Source organism: Malania oleifera, chromosome 1, assembly GCF_029873635.1.
Source record: "Malania oleifera isolate guangnan ecotype guangnan chromosome 1, ASM2987363v1, whole genome shotgun sequence".
Taxonomy (NCBI): domain Eukaryota; kingdom Viridiplantae; phylum Streptophyta; class Magnoliopsida; order Santalales; family Ximeniaceae; genus Malania; species Malania oleifera.
In genome coordinates this window covers 113,041,835-113,062,003 of record NC_080417.1, presented here as the reverse complement: position 1 = coordinate 113,062,003, position 20,169 = coordinate 113,041,835, and the positions used below count along the sequence as shown (strand labels likewise).

General features: G+C 37.7%; 1 pseudogene; it reads left to right on the top strand.

The window, feature by feature from the left end:
• The first annotated feature begins 512 nt into the window (after positions 1-512).
• Positions 513-17,232, top strand: LOC131148266 (replication protein A 32 kDa subunit A-like; annotated as a pseudogene).
• The last annotated feature ends 2,937 nt before the right edge of the window (positions 17,233-20,169 follow it).

Sequence of the window (20,169 nt, the reverse complement as noted above, 5' to 3'; positions counted from 1 at the left end):
ATTCTCCCTCCTACAGCCACGATATCCATGAAATCATAGGGATTTGCTCCCTGAAGGTGCATGCGGTAGGGGTCTTTCAGTGTGCTCACGAATAAAGGAATGGCTTCTCGGTCGCTTACTGGGGGATCCACCTGGATCGCCATATCCCCCCATCTATAAGCATACTCTTTGAACATTCAGTGGATTTCTTCTCCATTTCTTGCAGCATCATTTGGTTAGGTGCCATCTCCGTTACGTGGCGGTAATGAGTGACAAAGGCGTGGGCCAAGTCCTTCTAAGTACAGACTTGAGCCTTATCTTACTGAATGTACCAACAGATATCTGACCCAGTCAAACTGCTTTGAAAGCAGTGCATCATTAGTTTTTCATCATTTGAGTACGCCACCATTGCTTGACAGTACATCAATATATGGGCTTAAGGACACTGGGTGCAGTTGTACTTTTCAAAGTCAGGCATCTTAAATTTCGGTGGCAGAGTGACCTTCGTCACCAAGCAAAGGTCTATCAAATCAATGGGACCGAATGAATTGGACCCTTTGATGGCCTTTAACCATTCTTCAAGTACGTCACAGCGACGCTCAGTTGTGATTCTGTTTGCCCCCACATCTGTCATCATTATCGGGGGTACTCCGACTGCTAGGACCCCTAGTGTTAGTGTGGTAGGAATGAATGAAACACCATTGGGTGGGGGATTTTCTGCGGCCACCGAAGGTTGTGTCGAGGTCTACCTGTGTAACGGGGTGAATCCCAGAGGATAGGCGGGGTCTGACTCTTCCTTGACATTTTGTGGTTGCACAGTCTTACCCTTGTTCATCATAAAGTCTAAAAGCTTATTCATTTTGTTGTTAAGATTTTATTGCCATTGTTTAATTCCCAGGATTCTGCTGTCCAATTGTTCTGCCATGATCTTTGCTTTACTACTGGTGTTGTAGTGGTGAGTAGAAGTGGGCTTAATGTTGGAATTCTGAATTTTAATTTGACCCGACAAGAAGTCGGAAAGTGATTACCAACCCATTGGAGAAGAACATGCGTGCATGTATGCATGTAATGCAACCTAAACAATCATTTGGCCAAGGTTCCGGGAAAAACCTTAATGATCCCATGAATGATCCCTTTCCCCCTTGGGTAGGGTACTTTAAGAGATAGAATTTGACTTTTTAAAAAATGATCTAAACTTTTCTCGAAACATTTGCCAAGTGATACTAATGCCTAACATAGGTGCAGGATGTACACAACACAAAGCTTTTTTCAAAACATATATACAATAGACATGGATTACAACATGTGGAGAAGGATATGGCTTCTGTCCCGACCCCAGGGAAGGTATGTAGCTTAATTGTCTTGTTTTGATGATAACAACCCATTAGTGGTTCTAAGTAAGATTATCTTTGCACAATAAGCCTTAGTAAGAAGAAACACAAATGCAAAGATTAAGTAGATTCTTAATAGGTTAGACATCATCGAAAAGGGGGAGAATGTTAGCCTTGTCAGCTACACTATCTTGGTTTATATGTTTTGATGATATTAACCTATTTGTTGTTTCTAGTATTTTCCATCCTTGCAGATCTTATCTAGTATAGGTACAAAGTGTCAGATACACAGAGGTACCAAATCAGAAGCAAAGATCGGACCTAGTAGACATCAAATAGGAAAGATCGGAAGGACACTAACTCAGAAACACCAAAGCACATCCCGAAGTTTTTATTGTGTATAAATTAATTGTAATAAGGGTTGTGTGAGTGAGTGCGTATTATAACTCTTGCGGTGTGTGTCTTGCATGATTTCTGAGTAAGAGTTGAGCCATTGCATAAGCATATTAGGACACATGAGCATATAGGATCTGCACAAAAGTAACAAACTCACAATTCATAGTTTTCAAAGTAAAAAACAAATAGTTTGTCAAAATAATCCTATACTCAATTAAGTTTTCAAAATGAGACAAGTGTTAAGTAATATATGAGTTATAAACATTTTCAAAACTTGGTCCCGATTTTACAAAACTAGCTCTACATCCTAAAGTCCTAAAAGTCAAGCATATTTTCAATAAAGGACATACTAAGCATATAAGATATTGAAACAAATTTTTAAATATGTTTTCATAAAACAAGATATCTTATATTTATGGGGAAACTCACTTGGACAAGTTTTAATTTTCATTAGACTCAATATATTTCATATACTTTTGTCCAAGAATGTTTTAAGTCATTAAAATGCTTTTTGACAAGGAAAAACAAAGCAATCGTCACTACCGTAGTGCAGCCTTGAGTCCTGAACACCCTTTGGTATTTTGGGCATAACTTTTGCTATAAAATTACAAATGGGACAATCTTGGTGTCCCTGGAAAGCTAAGACAAAATTCCACAACTTTAATGTTTATTACTTTTTCTGATTCAGGGGTCTCATTGATGAACACAGGGGATTCGTCAACGAGGCGCAGTGTATGGTTAGTCGACGAGTGCAGGGCCTAGTCGACGAATTCAACAGGCAGAATCACTACAACGGGCGGAAAACGGCTAGTTTACCAAATAAAATAGTTTTTCTTCCCCCCAACGGCTAGTTAACGGCTCCTTTGGCTCTTGGGCTATAAATACAAGCTATTAGACCTGTATTAACATGGTTTTGAGCATTGTTGATCATATTTGTGAAAAATATCATTTTATCCAAAACCTAAGCACTTTGCACTTTGCATTTTAGTTATTCTTCACAAGTGCTCAATCCTCTCTTGATCACTTATCTTGTAAGATTCATTCCTTGAGAGAATAGAGTGAGGATTTGGTTATGTTTCATATTGGCTCATTTAAGGATCATTAAATTGTATTTCCAATCTATTGTAAGGTTCTTTGTAAACCATTGTTGTAAGGTTCTTTGTGAATCAAAGCGAAGGCTCTTGGTGAGCGCGGTAGGGGTTTGTTCTCGAGTGTAGGGATTTGTTCTCGAGTGTAGGGATTTGTTCTCGAGTTGTAAGACTTCTTCACCGGTGAAGGAGTGAGTATCTTTAGTGGATTGTGGAATCCTTGGCTTGGTGCAAAGGCATGGACGTAGGCTTGGTGCCGAACCACGTAAAAATACCGGTGTTGTTCTTTCTCTCCCTTACACTCTTTATTTTATATCTTGTGCATGATTTATATTTATATTACAATATAATTTCTTGTATTTTGCCAAGAGTTTTTATTTTGCAGAAAAACACATATTCCGCGAAAAAAGTCTATTCACCCCCCCTCTAGACTATATACTCCCGGACTGGGACGTCCAACAGTATGTACATAGGATTCTCGGAGGCTCTACCCTAGGCTAGGGATTATGGACAATCATGTGTGGTTAGGCTCTAATCCATATAGACAAAAGGTCCCCATATTGAAACTTCATCCTCCCTCAAAGAGGTCCGGACAAAGCTCGCACTGAGCGGAGTGGTTCGCGGGTCCCCATAGGCCATGCCACATGGGAACTGACACTATTACACTCCTATTTAATCCTAAAAGGGAAAGCTCGGATATAGAGCTGTGAAGGTGTGTGAGTTTAACAATTTCAGCCTACACCCTCTACCCCACATCTATCCATTATTCAGAATTAAACACATGATTAAAAAAACAGCAGAGGACAAAGCATCATGCTTATTCAAGATATAACTAATCACTTGCTTAACAAAAATAATCAGAACTAATCACATGCTTATCCAAATACCAAAGCAAGCAAAGCATTTACAATTAATCTTATACACACAATTATTCACATATATGCAACCAAGTCATCAATCTGTATAGAAACGACAGGGAGTACTCTCAAAGGCTTATCAAATTTGAATTTTGGGATAATCTTCAACTAATTACTGGCTTGACTCTTTAAGTTCCCCAGAAGAGTCGCCAAACTATCGCGACGTCCCGGACCCAGCTAGAGAACCACTCTCTAGCAAAAATGGGGTGCGACTGTGAACTGAGAAAAATGGATGTGTGATTTTGAAAAAGATTTTCTTGAAAAAACAATGTGTGATGGAGTCGTCACTAACCTTTTGAAGTGCGGTTAGAACACTTGATTGCTACCCTGTTAGGGGTAGAATCGATCTGCGTCACCAGAGTCAGGTTCGGTAGTACAGTTACGCGAGGGAAAAATATTAGCACCCCCTACGCGTCCATTCTTACGAACGGTACTAGATTAATAAAAATTTATCCCCAAAATAAATCTAATAAACCTGTCAAAATTACTTCCTTTCAAAAATCAAAAGAATGAAAATACTATATAGGTATTCCCTCAGAGCTGGGGCAATCCAATACTCGGAAGAGTCCATGTGTCACGACCCGCTCATTTTCTACGCATTTTTTTTATATATAATAATATCAACATCAAACATCACAACTCAGCAGGTCACAATCCACCTGGACCCATGGGTACCAGGGATATAACAGAACATAAAGCAGAAGCCCTAGCAGCAGAAAGCATAAAATCATATACATCTCATCATAATGTGTAATACAACATACCAAAGTACTACAATCACTAGCTCTTCGTATATACATTCCAAAAATGGTATCTAGGGACAATTCCCATAAAAACCCAACTGTCCCTACCAAAAACTTACCCTTTCAAAAAGGGCTGATAATCCACACTATGTCAGCGGGGCTTTCCCCGCTCTCCTATCTGGGGCTCCTGAAAAGTTTATGAAATTTATGAGTGAGACATGTGATGACCCAAAAATATATATATATATATATATATATATATATGATTAAAGTACAATAATAATAAAATAATAAAAATAGTCATTAAGTTAATATCAATACAGAAGTGTTTTTCTGTAGGATCCTTGATTCCATGTTTGATGCCTAAGAAAGACCTTGTCTTAGCGAGTGCTCAGAGACCATTGCGGCTCAGTCGCTCCCTGGAGGTCGGCCTGGTCAAAATGAAATTTCATAGGATAAACAGGATAGACACTATTTGTACACGTAAATAAGTATATATACATAAAATAGTGTTTTGACAGACATAATTTGTCGAAATACATAATAAGATAATAATAATATAGGTATCATATGTGGGGCCCACAAGACTATGTGGGGTCCACATGAGTCCCGGAGCCACAAGACACTGTTTATATACGTAAATAAGTACATAAAATAATGTTTTAACTGATATAATTTGTAAAAATATATGATAAAATAATAATAATATAGGTATCCTATGCGGGGCCCACAAGACTGTGTGGGGCCCACATGAGTCCCGAAGCCGTATGGAGGTTTTCACAAGTCTCAAAGCTATGTAGGATGCATAAAATCGTATAAGAGTTATTCGAGTTACGTAGGATCCATTCGGGTCTCGAAGTTGTGTGGGGCCCACAAGACCATGTGGGGCCCACATGAGTTTTTAAAATTTAAATTTAATTCTTGTTCAAAAATAAAATAAAATAAAATAAATACTAAATATAGTTTAAAATTAATAACAATGATAATAATAATGATTAAGAAAAATAATAAAATAATAAAATAATTAGTTAGGTAATGGATTAATTAATAAGGTAAGTAATTAATTAAAAATTTATTTAGTGAGCATAGGATATAAGTTCTACATACTCTAATATATAAATTTTACTAAAGCTTAGATATAAAACATTATTTGGGTAGGATTGGGTAGTTTAAAATATTTATTTTAGTTTGTTATATTATTATACGTTAATAATAGATTTATGATTTTAAAATAACATTTGATCATTATTTAAGAATAGATCCTAAAGATAGTAGCATTGGAGGAAATGAGATTTACGTGAAGGCTCCCAAGGACAGGTAATAATTATAAATTCTCTAAGAAAAATAGTAGTATTATTGAAGACACGTTAATTAATTTAAATATATTATTTATGTTTGTAGAAACACGTACCCATATTGATGATTCATAATTAATTGTCAAATGCAATTAATAATTTAAAATTTTTTTTATATATAAATATAATAATAAATTTGAGATTTAATTATTTTTACTGTTGTTATTTTCACTAAATTTATAAGAAATAACCTATTAGACCCTACTGAATTTAGAAGTGCTACACATACAAATAGATATGAACAAACGGTCTATTATGAAATCTGAATTTACCCAAAATTTCGTTGCATGTATAAGTTGGATATGAATATGTATTTTTACATTACATATTCAGTTATCAACAAAACATTCAAGCTTAATTTAGGAATATATATTTTGACAAAATCTTTATTTTGTATTAGTATATAAGGAATTAAATATCATTTAAATATTACTTATTATATTTAAATTCAATATATATATAATCCCTTAGCATGTGCAAGTTAAATATGTATATCTATTTTTTTCCCATTACATATTCAATTTCCATCAAGTATCCAAGTTTAATTTAGGAGTACAAATTTTGATGAAATCTTTAATTTTGTATAAATTTATAAAAGTTAATACAACTTAAAATTTTCTATATAAAAAAATATATATATATTTTTTAATGAAAGCAATATAAAAATTTACTAATTTCTTTCAAATAACTAACCAATATCAAATCATCAATTGGCTAAACATGCCCAACATATATTTGATCTAATAATAATAATAATAATACTAATGTTAATGGAATATATATATATATAAAAGGGGTACTCTTGTGGTTATAAAAAAAAAAATGGGCCTCATGGGTGGAAATCATCGGCTATAGCTCACTTACCCCCGAAGCAAGGTCAGGGCATGAGACCACTTGGGCGTAGTGGGGATTCGAACCCGTGATCACATGGATGCACGGCCGGTTCCTTACCACTAGGCCACCCACCCAAGTAGTGACATAAGGATGAAATTAATTATAGTTAAAGCATTAATAAAGATGTAGAAATATAAAAAGAACCTTGAGTCCGCAAATTTTGCAATACATGTCGCTTGCTCGATTTCCGCGACACATATCGCTCTCCCTCGATTTTTGAAAAATGCATCACTCGAGGCACGCGTCGCACCCTCTCTCGGTTCTCGCGACACGGGTCGTTCTCCCTCAATTTGTGCAAAAAGCGTTAATTGATATCTGTGACACGTGTCACCCTCTCTCGGTTCTCACGACACACATCGTTTTCCCTCGATTTGTGCAAAACACGTTGCTCGATATCCGTGACACGCGTCGCTCTCCCTCAAATCTCGTAGTACACGTCGCTCTCTCTCGATTTCCACAACACGCGGCCATCCCCTTATAAAAAGGGGTCTGCCCTTCTCAAACTCTAAACATCACAACTTTATATCATCTTGAACAATCACATTTCGGTTTGTAGTGATTAGCTCTTCCCAACTTGTCTCTTAGTTGTCTCATTACTCGAAAATGTTGCCAAATCACCCAACTCCCGAAGTTGCTGAAAGCAGCACTAGATCGTCGATTCAAAGATGGAAACCCGGTAAGGCACAGCTGGAGATTCTAGAGGAGGTCTTCCACAACAGTCAAGGGGAACTCCCTTCAGTGGAGCAGACTATCTTGCTTGCAGCACAACTCCGACGGTATGGTCCAATCGAGCCGAAAAATATACGCTTTTGGTTTAAGAACCGTAGGCGTAGGCGGGGATCAGTTGGAGAAGCCACTATCTCAACTACTGCCCCAACAATTCTCCATATTACCTCCTCCGCCACTACCGACCCGAGCAGTGCCCCTGCCATTCTTCCAACCCTCTTGCCTATCGAGAATATTCCGACTGTGAAACTTACAACTAATATCTCACCAATGAGCCATATCCCTTACAATGGCAATATCGCAGTCACCACACTAAGGGTTTCGGATAATGCTGGCCTACTTCACCATTTCAAGGAAACCCGATTCGCAATGAGACTCATATATGGGCCCCCAATAACTCGGGAAGAGAGTAGCTCTTCCTCCTTCGCCGAACAAATGGGCGTCCTCTCCCTTTTTCCGACCCAAGTCGGCGACATTATAAGAGGTCAACTCTGCCAAGAAAGAACACAAGCGGTTAGCAGTGACACCGCTAGTACTGCGATAGATGTTGACGTTGATCTAAGGCTCTAAAGGCCAGATCTCGTATATTTTTTATTTATTTATAGGACATGTATAATATATGTACATATATATAATTATCCTTTTCCACATCTTCTGAATTTCTTTTCCATTTCAACCACTATTAGACCGACGATTCACACTTCAATTCCCAAAATAAAATACTTAGTCAAATTGACCCTCAATCTATTCTAAGACTTAATTAAATCATTAATCAATTTACTCTTTCTAATAGCGCAAACCAATTATACAGTACTCATTTTAAATTAGCAAATTTCGAGGACGAAATTTTTGTAAGGAGGGGAGATTGTGATGACCCAAAAATATATATATATATATATATATATATATATATATGATTAAAGTACAATAATAATAAAATAATAAAAATAGTCATTAAGTTAATATCAATACAGAAGTGTTTTTCTGTAGGATCCTTGATTCCATGTTTGATGCCTAAGAAAGACCTTGTCTTAGCGAGTGCTCAGAGACCATTGCGGCTCAGTCGCTCCCTAGAGGTCGGCCTGGTCAGAATGAAATTTCATAGGATAAACAGGATAGACACTATTTGTACACGTAAATAAGTATATATACATAAAATAGTGTTTTGACAGACATAATTTGTCGAAATACATAATAAGATAATAATAATATAGGTATCATATGTGGGGCCCACAAGACTATGTGGGGTCCACATGAGTCCCGGAGCCACAAGACACTGTTTATATACGTAAATAAGTACATAAAATAATGTTTTAACTGATATAATTTGTAGAAATATATGATAAAATAATAATAATATAGGTATCCTATGCGGGGCCCACAAGACTGTGTGGGGCTCACGTGAGTCCCGAAGCCGTATGGAGGTTTTCACAAGTCTCAAAGCTATGTAGGATGCATAAAATCGTATAAGAGTTATTCGAGTTGCGTAGGATCCATTCGGGTCTCGAAGTTGTGTGGGGCCCACAAGACCATGTGGGGCCCACATGAGTTTTTAAAATTTAAATTTAATTCTTGTTCAAAAATAAAATAAAATAAAATAAATACTAAATATAGTTTAAAATTAATAACAATGATAATAATAATGATTAAGAAAAATAATAAAATAATAAAATAATTAGTTAGGTAATGGATTAATTAATAAGGTAAGTAATTAATTAAAAATTTATTTAGTGAGAATGGTGGCAAGCACTCCCAAATGGCCTCCACTCAAGTTTAAAATTAATAACAATGATAATAATAATGATAATAATGATTAAGAAAAATAATAAAATAATAAAATAATTAGTTAGGTAATGGATTAATTAATTAGGTAAGTAATTAATTAAAAATTTATTTAGTGGGAATGGTGGCAAGCACTCCCAAATAGCCTCCACTCAACCCATACCTTACCCATCCCTTGCCCATTCTTTAATTTTTTAAAAAAATTATAATTTCACCCATCTCCCCACACTTTTATAAATTCTATTTCTTCCCCAAAATTTTCCTATAAATAGGGAGCTCTCAACCTTCATTTTTCACAACAATTTTCCAAGGAAAAGAAGGATTAGTGAGTGAAAGAATTTGTGGTGGAGAGAGAATTTTTGAATAAATTCTTAATCACCCACTCTTTCCGATCTCATTTCTTAAAGATAATTATTGTGTTCGTAGCACACGGTAAAAGAAGAAGGTAAGTAAATTTTGATTATGTTAGTTTCTTTTTATTTTAAATTCATACCCGAGTTTATTTTGTACGTAAATTTTAATTATGTTATTTAGTTCCACAAAATTTCCATGAGTTTATTTTTACTTATATTTAATTATATCAATTCTATCTTTAATATACCTGCACCTATTTTTGGGTTAAGAAATGTTCTAATCCCCTCGGGTAAATTTTCAGCATTTCTTTCTATTCAAAAGTAAAATTATATATATTTTTAACACAAAAATTGTGTGGCATGAGTTTATTTTTACGTTGCATTTTTATGAAAATATAAGTAAAGATGAGATTTTCACGATATTATTTTAAATTGCATAAATTATAATAAGATGATTTTAAAACCCCTTATGGCAACGAAAGTTCAAAGTTACAGATGCTCGGTACCGCAGCTTAAAGTTTATACGGATCAGAGTGCACCCACACTGTTTACAAAGTGGTTATTTATGTTAGTGGATTTCTCCTGAGTGCACACCTGGTTCCGGACCAGGACTTAATAAGGAAAATCTCACTTAAAGTTTACGTACGTTGATTTAGTTTGGTCGGCCAGCCAGCTAAGTCCAGTCTTCGGACCGCACAACCCAGTCATGGGGGTAAACATGACTTACGGCAAACAAGCCTAAGGGTGGTTTTTATAATATATGTTTATACATATTTAATTACGTATACAAGTTACTGATGATTTGAAGGAAAAGTATAAGTTTACGTGAAAAGGATCATTCTGGTGCTTAAATGACGATTTAAGGAAAACGTATAAGGAAAAGTATATGTATGTTTATCATTAAATGTTTTTACAGTTTTAAAGTTAAAAGTTTAATTTAACAGTTATAATATATGATTATAAAAATTTACTGTTGAAATTGATGACAAAAGTTTTATGCAGAAATTTTTAAATTTATATCTATTCTAAAAGCAGTCTTGAAGTTATAGTATTAAATATTGTTTTACGAAATTCTTTAAAAGCTCATTTTAGCCACACACTAATAATAATCTTATTTACTTACTGAGCGTCGTCTCACCCCAATCATATTTTATTTCAGATAACTCTGAAGGACATTTCAGAAATCAGGCTTAACAAGCATGCGGGTGGGGATTAGAAAAATAAAGATTTATTAGAAATATTAGTATGGTTTCAGATATTTATATTTGTGTAATTTGTCTTCTTTTGAAATAAATGATTGTAATATGGAATATTAGTGCTCTGGTTTAATAAGAATTGAGTGTATTTTGCTTCCGCTGTAAATCAGTAGTAAAAAGTTAATATCCCAGGCCTCTCGGGGTCGGGGTGTTACAAGATACCTCTCAGTAAGGGAAATAAACTAATACTAGTGTGTGGCAACATGAGTATACCGTGTTCTACATATACCATACATATCATATACAATACTGTTTATCAAATCTGGGAAAACATAAGTACATCAAAACATGGCAGAACATACTGCGTTTCATAAACATATCTCATCTCATATCATAATAATAATATCATAAAACAATCCTGGTAGGTTAGCTGGCTATTGTCATGTATTACCCCCACATGACTGGGTTGTGTGGCCCGAAGGTGGAACCTGACAATGGTTGGCTGACCACTGCTAAGTCAATAGTCTAGTCTGTAGGTCCGATGGGTCTACCCAGATTGGTCCGTACACCAGGGGCGATAACAGCACACTTTTTGAAAATAACCACATCGACCATCTAATTTCACACCACTCCGTACAGCGGCATTAACACATATATCATGATCACGAAGACCATGGACACATAGCAACGATACCGTGCAAGTGCTAGCCTAAACCAAGCCAATCAGGTTCTGATATCATATACATATACTAAAATCGTGATACATAAATATCTCATATCATTTATTTTCACATTAATCATATCATTTTGCATATATATATATATATATATACGTGTATCATAAAATCATCGGCTTGTACACCGGTATTACACTTTTTATCATAACTTAGCCTGTACGCCAGTAAATCACATAGCACAGCCTGTACACTGGTAAATCACATAGCTCGGCCCGTACGCCGGCAAATCACATAGCACAGCCCGTATGCTGGCAAATCTCATCCACATAACATGGCTCATACGCCGGCAAACATATCCACATAGCACAACTCATATGCCGGCAAATCATACATATATAAAATATCTCGGCCCGTACGCCGGTTTTTCTATCATAAAAACCGGTGTCATAATCACATTCCCAGAAAACAGTTTCTCAAACATTTTATACTCATGCCACACTAACGGATTTTCACATATTCAACATACGATCATTTTCGCAGTATTCTCCCAAATATGAAATATATATATATATATATATAAATATAATTATTTCTCTTGAAATCAGATGTTATATATATTTATACATGCACTTTCTCAAAACGAAACTAGTTTAGTTTATCCCCTTACCTGATTCTTGCAAAGCCACTAAGATATCTTCCCCGCACCCGTAGGGTTCTTAACTCAACACTCTGAAAATGAAAAGTCCTAGAATTAAACTTCAGTATTTCTAAGCATACAATACTTTCCTCAACTGTCAAAATCCCAAATATTGAGTAGAAAGTTTTTACCTAAAAACATTCAAGTTTAACACCTAAGGGGTTCCTTGACCAATACCCTGAGACTGAAAACCTCCAGTATTAAATTTCAGTATTTTCATGTGCACAACATTTCTTATAACTAGCACAAGACCAAATATAGCTTAAAAAGCCTTACCTCAACTCTGGGATGATTTCCAACTAACTTTCTCCCACGATCCGCTCTAGTAGATTTGGAGAGAACTCCGCCAAGAGCGTCGTAGTGACTTCGGATTATCAATCCGGCAAAGATCTAGCCCGAAATCGACGAAAGAAACAAGGAGAACCGAAGAGGAGAGAGAGAGAAGAGAGATGGCTTCCTTAATAAGATAAAAAATTTGGATTTTCGTATATATAAAACAGGGGATTTCGTCGACGAGCCCGTTCTTCGTCGACGAGTCCTTCACAAATTTCGTCGACGAGACCCTGTATTCGTCGACGAAATTCAGGCTGCCTCAGAACCCCTCTCGGTATTTTCTCGTCGACGAAGCCCCCCTGTGTTCATTGACGAAATCTTTAAAGCCTTTGTCGACGAATCCCCTGTATTCGTCAACGAAGCCCTACTGACCCCCTTTCCTTTAGTCCTTCCAAAGTTCGCATTCGTCGACTACCTCCTTCTGTTTCCGGCTTCCATTTCCCTTTATTTTAATTATCTAAATTCCATTTTTATTCGGGTCATTACACCATGCCCTTTGTTGTAATCGTTGGGAAGGAAAATCAAGAAAATGAGGTACAAAATACGCTCTCAGTGGTTTTGAAATCTATAGATTTTTCTATGTGTAAAAATAATATTTCAGGAGGTTTTTGGACTCCTTCGGGACGAAAACAGACCTTAAAAATAATTTTTGTGATTTTTTCAAGTGCAAATACATTTTTTGGTGATTTTTCAATATTTGTCTCAAGTAAACAAAAAAGGAATTAAGGCAAAATTCACAAAAATTGAAAAGAAGATGAGATATAAAATGGAAGACTAAACCGGTTTCATACTGGTTCAGAAGACCCAACCAGTTCGGGAAAGAACCAGTCCAAGGAGGGTCGACCTGTTTTAGGCCCGGTCAAGGCCAACAAGCTAACATGCGGTGATTTTTGTGAGAGTGCGTGAGAGTGAGTGTATTGGGATGACAAGGTACCGGGGATGGTCTTCATGTTCCCAAAACATTTTTTATTTTTTCAATTTTTATCTTTTCTATTTTTTTTGTAATTTTCCATATCTCTCTAATCTCAAATATTGAAAAGATAATTAAGGGCCAGGGTGTTACAGTCCTAGTCATTTCTTAGAGTGAATTATTCTTCCTTTCAACAACTCCGTTTCTTTAGGTGTACGTGGTGCTGAGAAGTTGTCATATATTCCATGTTCATCACAAAAGTTCTCAACATCTTTATTTTTGAATTCTCTACCTTTGTCACTTCTAATGTTTAGAACGCCATACCCCTTTTCATTTTGAAGTTACTTACGTAAGTTTGTAGACACCCTAATTTTTACCAGGCTTTCCTAGAAATACCCTGTGCAATAAAAGTTCACTTTGAATTCCAAAAATTGGAAAATCCTTTTTTAAAAGCCCAATGTTCTAAATTGAGTCCCTGTGTTTCTGTCGAGTCCTAATTTGTTTCCAATGAGTCCTAATTGTTTTTAACAAAGTCTCGGTGTTTTTATTTGAATCCTAGTATGTTTAATTGAGTCCCGATTTTCTTAACCGAGTCTCGATGTCCTCAATCGAGTACCGGTGTTCTTAATTGAGTACTAATGTCTTTAATCAAGTCCCGTTGTTTTTTATGGAGTCCCGGTATTTTAAAACCAAGTCCTGGTATGTTAATTAGAGTCCCAGTGTGTTAATTCGAGTCCTAGTGTGTTAATTTGAGTCTCAGTATCTTTAGTCGAATATCGGTATTTCTATTTGAGTCTTAGTATTTTAATTGGAAGTCCTGTTTTAAGATCTAGTCCCGGTATTTTTTTATTTTTTTTTTAAAGTAAGTCTCGTTTTGTTTTAAAATCAAATCTTCTGATTTGAGCTTTTTTTTTTTTTAAATTGAGTCTTTCTAAAATTTTCAAATTTTTTAGAGTCGAGTCGTTTAATTTTTAAAATGAATTTTTACCGAATTGTCTTACCGAGTTCGGGTCTTTCCAATTCTCGGGAATCAAGTGTTATTAAATCAGGTTTCTTATTTTAAAATTGGACAAAAAAAGGAGCAAAGAGAAAAACAAAAAAACAAAAAAAAAACAAAAAATATAATAATAATAATCATTAGAATAATTGAAGAGGGGAAAGCATGTGAGAGATAGAGATTCTCTCAAAACTGCCTAACAGTGCGCGGGAGTGAAATATACCCTGGAACCAATTGTGGTGCCAAATAATGAGAGGGCTTTAGAGCCTATAAAAAGGTTGTTCTCGCACAGGCATGAGGGGGGGCGGCATCCAGACTCCACTATGCATTTCACGCACGGGGCATTCTTTTTTTCTTCCTATCACCCTTCTCATCTTCCTCTGTTCCCTCTCACTGCCACCACTCGTGGACCAGCCTCTCCCTCAGCATCTCATCTTCCTCCTCATCTCCTTCAATCTCCTCCCCCATCATCGTCCCACTCCCTCTTTCGTCTTCATCTCTCCCAGTCACCCCTGCTCCATCTTCACCAGATCTAGTCACCACCCTTCATTGTCACCCAGACCTAGACCTCTAGACCCCATCATCTCTGGCCAACCCCTCTCACTCTCCATCCTACAGCTCCGCTGTCACACACGGTTCCTTCCCTGCAGACCATCAACAACCAGAACCCGAGCTTCCTCAACCCAACAAGCTCGCGGGCACCTCCAACCAGATCCCAGCACCACCATCTCCACCGTAGCCACCATCTCCATGGGCTCACCTCCTGGCCGTATGAACGCAGCCTCCTGCTTCTGTGAGTTTCCTGCACACACATATATATTTGTTTTGTTTACAGGTCTGCTTGCTCATGTATTGTGTTCATTGTCATATTTATCGTGGTATGAGTATTTGAGTTTTCGTTGCATTATTCCATTTTCGTATTATTGTTCAGTATTCTGTTGGGTGTCCCTCCCATACCCTTGACTTGAAAGCTGCACCACTCTTTGATGTTTGTTGGATTCCCTGTAAAAGCAAAAAGTGGAGCTGTTCTTGAGCTTCCAGCCCAAGCCTCACACGCAATTATAATAGCCCCTTCATCTCCTTTTTACTTTTTGGCTCCATTTTTCAGTAAGCTGCCGCCTCTCCCATTTTTTATTCATTCTGTTTCCACTCACAAAAAACCTTACCCAACTCCCAGCACTTGCAGCTACCAGTGCCTGCAGCCAGTACCTGCAGCACGCCTATGCACCAGCGCTGGTCATCTTCTTCATTGCAGCAAGATACTGCTGCTTCTCCTTCGTGTGTCTCCAGCTGCATATTATTTACAACATATTGAGATTTCTTTTATTATGGTCTTTTGATTGGTTCTTTAGAGCTTTGTTCATAATATTTGATGAGACATTTTCATCTTACTACATTTGTTTATACACTTTTGTGTATTTGTAAGACATATGTCTTTTGTATCCACTTTGTACAACATATTTGGTGATAGTGGATTTGGACCGCCATGCCCTGTGGACGTACCTCAACATTTGAGGGAACCAAGTTAAATTTCTTGTGTCTCAATTTTTTATTGTTTACATTACTCCATTGATTTACTTGTGGGAATTAGTTCATATATAATATTTTCCCAACATATTCATTGTGTGTGCTTCTCGGATTTATGTTTGTTCAGCTTGTGTAATTGCATTGATTCAGAACCAGGTGCTTCGAATCTGCTCCCATTCACGACCAGCCCAGCTTTCCTTCCCCATCAACCATTCCTGCACATGCACCGTTACACTCACTCACGCACGCACCTCCGATAGCTACCATGAACTACAAACACCCACGGCTGCCAGACTTCCTGCCTCCCTCACGCCACAGCACACATTTTTTCTGCACGCAGTTTTCGCTCCTAACAAAACATGCACCCATACAGTGCTCATAAGCATATACCCACAACCACCACCCTAACTCCTTTTAGTTCCGGCAACCACGCAACCCAACACCCCCTTGGTGCCTCCATACCTGAGCCACCATCTTCTAGCACACCCACGACTCACGGTTGCGAACCACCGTCACTAGCTCTCCTTGAAGTTCTCGGGTCTCGCCCTCTCTTCGACGTCGTCATCGATTGTCGTTGTCACGATTCTCCTGCCAAGAGCCACGAAAGTCACGGAATTTGTCCAGTAACAGTGAAGCAGATTAGTGGAGCCTCACAGTCTGGCGGTGACAAGTCCAATTTTCTCATTGACGGTGTTGATGTTGCTGACGTTACAGTGATTGGATTGGTTTTTGATAAATATGAAAGAGTTACTAATGTTGATTTCTCTTTGGATGATGGAACAGGTCGAATTTTCTACAAGAGATGGTGTAATGAAACTTTTGAAAAAAAAGAAATGGAGGATATACATGATGGAATGTATGTTCGTGTTGTTGGGCACCTAAATAGCTTTCAAGGCCAAAGGCAAGTAGCTACCTTTTCTGTCAGGCCAGTGACAAACTTCGATGAGGTTACATTCCACTTTATCTAGTGTATTCATGTTCACTTGAAAAATTCTAAACTAAAGCTGCGAGGTGAATCCCCATCTCATCCTGTGGAGACAAATCGATCTCGGCCCAGCTCTCTTCAAAATGGTTCAAATGGATATCAAGCTGCCCAATCAAATCAATTCTCTGAGGAATTGAGTATTGAAGGACTTGCAGCTTTTGATCAAACTATTCTTAATTATTTGCGGCAATCTTCGAACGCTGGACAGGAAACAGGGATACATAGGGATGAACCTTCTCGACAGTTGAAAGTCCCTCTGGAGAAGATCATGGAATCAATCAGAACGCTCGAAAGAGAAGGTATGGTGTACTCCACGATAGATGAATTGCATTACAAGTCAACATAAAAGGTAGTTGACAATGCTGAAGAACACACCCAGGAGTTCACACACACTGCCACACTGCTGCACATACTAGAACACACCTAGGAGCTCACCCACACTGCTGCACATACTAAAACGCACCCAGAAGCTCTCACATGCCGTTACACACACTAAAACAGTCTCCTGCACATGCTCCTCCCAATATACAATGTACACGCAGCAACACATGCATTACATGCACACACATGGCAGCAAAACACTCACTGGTATACGTACTAAAATATACACAAACATGCACCACAACACACGCCTCCAAATACACAATACACACACAACATCTCCCACTCACACACACTATTAAACACACTGAAGCACACACTATTTACACACACTATCATGCTAACTCACATACTTTCAGCACTCTCCTTCACACACTATTACACACAACACTCTCCTTCACACACAGTCGAACACAAAACACCCACATACACTTGCACCGTTCGGCACCGTTCGGACAAAACTCACGCATGCAACACACACAGAAAACTTACACTAATGCGCACTGCCACACACCAACCCACCCAGTGTTCACATACACCTGTACACACCTGCACACACTAAAAAAACACACACTATTCACATTCACTCACACATTGTCTCACACACCCATGCACGCACTAACTCACGTCTCACACACCCATGCACGCACTAACTCACGCACCTTTAACACCCACTGGTACACACACATACAGACACTTCAACACCATCTGTTACACACATGTACACACACTTTAATACCTATGGCCACACACACATCGACACACACTAAAACACGTTCATACACACCGTTCCATGCACCAAAACACACCCACACACACCTGCACACATGGAGGAATACACGCACTAAACAACACACACAATAATGCCAGCACTTTGACCCCATCTCACGCATGCATGTTTGCATACAACACATTCACACATGTGCACAGGCATGTCCACATTCATTAATACAAATTCACACATTCACGCACATCATGTTTACACTCATTCCTACAAACTCACACAATCACAGCATTCATGCATGCACACGCATGTACATACTCACTTGAGCACATTCTTCATTCATGCATACATTCCTGCACTTACACATACACATACTCACACCATAATTGTACGTACATGTTCACGGGCTCATGCACGAACATGCATGCAACATGGATGCAACATATACATCCGCACACTTATACACATGCATGCTACATTCATACCTTCATTCATGAACCTGCACTCACACCACCCACATGCATGCAATTTCACACATGTGCACCCACTCAAATACCCATGCATGCATGCATGCAGTCACATATTCACATTTACATACACACTCACACTCAAATGCACACATCAGCGTGCTCATGCATATACATGCATGCCATTCCACACATGCACACACATGCATGCATTCCTTCACCACGCATGCGCACTCATTCCCATCCATGCGCACATACACTTAGATATTCCAATATCGCCCATGACATCATTACTTTGACTATTGTCCATTCACGCCAGCATGCATGTGCATTCTTATACACACACCACGCATGCATGCTCGTGCTCACTCACGCTCACGCATACTTCATGCACCACTTGCACATTCTGACATACACTTGAACACACACAAATGCATGCAGGAGGCAACGCGCGTTTATGGTCTCAACCAAGACCTTAAATTGGTTTTCCCCCGGACCGGTCAACGTTTGACCGGTTCATCATTCCTTGAACCAGTTCGGGCCGGTTTTCTCAATTTCACTTGATTATTATTTAGATATTCAGAAAATTCATAAAAAAATCACAAAATTTTCAAAAAAATTTGAAAATATTTTCTTGCTTTAATTTTCATTGATTTTATTTGTGTTATTTTTTAAGTTCGGGAAAAATATTACAAAATCACAAAAATCACAAAAAAATATTTTCACACTTTAGAAAAATCACAAAAATGTTTTTTAGGCACAGAAAATCATTTCCATCCCGAACAAATTTCGAAAACCTCCTAGAATAGTATTTTTCTACTTAGAAAAAACCTACAGATTTCAAAACTCCGACAACGTATTTTATATCCTATTTTCTTGATTTTCCTTCCACATGATTGTAACTAAGGGCATGGACTTTTCGGAGTATTGGATTGCCCCGGTTCTAAGGGAATACCTATATAGTATTTTCATTCTTTTGATTTTTCAAAGGGAGTAGTTTTGATAGGCTTATTAAATTTATTTTGGGGATAGTTTTCGATTAATCTGGTATCGTTCGTAAGAACGGGCGCGTAGGGGGTGCTAATACTTTCTCCTTGCGTAACCGTACTCTTGAGCCTGACTTTGGTAATGCAGGCCGATTCTACCCCTAACGGGGCAGCAATCAAGTGTTCTAATTGCATTCCAAAAGGTTAGTGGTAACTCCATCATACACTATTTTTCCACAAAAATATTTTTCAAAATACACATTCCATTTTTCCAGTTTGTAGTCGAATCCTCATTTTTTTTTCTTTCCAGAGAGTGGTTCTCTCTGGTCAGGGTCCGAGATGTCGCGACAAAGTTGATCAACATCTTACACACTTCATCATTAGAGGATGGGAAAAGTACCCATGTAAACTTGGAGTAGTCATCAACAATGACGAATTTGTATTGCTTTTCTTCCTAGGCTTTGTGTTTTGGTGGGGGCCAAACAGGTCTAGATGAATAAGTTCTAATGGCCTACCAGTGGAGATGTGCTTCTTCTTCTTAAAACTTGTCTTGGTTTGCTTCCTAAGTTGACAAGCATCACACACCTTGTCCTTTACAAACTAGGTGCTAGGTAGACCCTTAACTAAGTTCTTTTTAGCTAATTTGGACAACAAGTCCATACTAGCATGTCCTAGTCTCCTATGCCACAATCAACTAGCTTCAATTAAGGTTGTGAAGCATTTAA